This window comes from Colobus angolensis, unplaced genomic scaffold, assembly GCF_000951035.1.
Source record: "Colobus angolensis palliatus isolate OR3802 unplaced genomic scaffold, Cang.pa_1.0 Scaffold5644, whole genome shotgun sequence".
NCBI classification, from domain to species: Eukaryota; Metazoa; Chordata; class Mammalia; order Primates; family Cercopithecidae; genus Colobus; species Colobus angolensis.
The window spans coordinates 3258-4330 of NW_012119204.1; positions in this window are offsets into that span (position 1 = coordinate 3258).

Here is a 1073-nt window from a genome sequence, read left to right on the forward strand (position 1 = left end):
CTAGCCGGGCCAGGAGCCGGGCCTCCCACCGCAGCGTCCCCCGCCGCGCCAGTCCCCGCTAGTGGTAGTATCTCGTAATAGCTTCTGTGTGTGAGCTACCGTGGATCTCCTTCCCTTCTCTTGGGGGCCGGGGGGGGGGAAAGAAAAGGATTTAAGCAAGGACTCCCTCGCCTTGTGAGGCTGAGCGGCCAAGGCCCGGCTGAGCCCCCCATGCCCCTCCCCACCCCATGTAAAAAGCCTCCTTGTGCAATGGTCTTTTTTTCCTTTGAACGTGCTTCTTTGTAATGACCGAGGTACCGATTTCTGCTAAGTTCTCCCAACAACATGAAACTGCCTATTCACGCCGTAATTCTTTCTGTCTCCCTTCTCTCTCTCTCTCTCTCTCTCTCTCTCGCTGCGTCCTCATTTCCCCTCCCAATCCTCTCTCCTCGCTGCACCCCCCAGCTCGCTGGCTTTCTCTCTGGCTTCTCTCTTTTCCTCTCCACCCACCCTTTGGTTTGACAATTTTGTCTTAAGTGTTTCTCAAAAGAGGTTACTTTAGTTAGCATGCGCGCTGTGGGCAATTGTTACAAGTGTTCTTAGGTTTACTGTGAAGAGAATGTATCCTGTATCCGTGAATTGCTTTATGGGGGGGAGGGAGGGCTAATTATATATTTTGTTGTTCCTCTATACTTTGTTCTGTTGTCTGCGCCTGAAAAGGGCGGAAGAGTTACAATAAAGTTTACAAGCGAGAACCCGAGACTGGCCCGGCCAGAGCTCCTTATTTGCTCCCGGGTGCCTTGCAGAACCTGTGGGGAGCCTGTCACAGGGCTCCTGCGCCTGCTGAGGCTAGGCCGCTGAGAGGAGGGGGCGGGGGCTGGAGGCAGGTGGTGCGAGTCCTTCGGCCCAGGGGCGCTGGGGGTGAGGGAGGCGGCTGCGCCTGATTGGAGGAGAGAAAAACGAGGCAGGGGAGCCAAGAGAAACCCCCTCCTCTCCTGTTCCAAGGCTGCCCTGCCCGGGGGACCAGGGCGCCCAGGCCACGCTGGAGACATGCGGCTGGGCTGGTGGCTGTGTCCCCCGCCACCTCCCTCTTT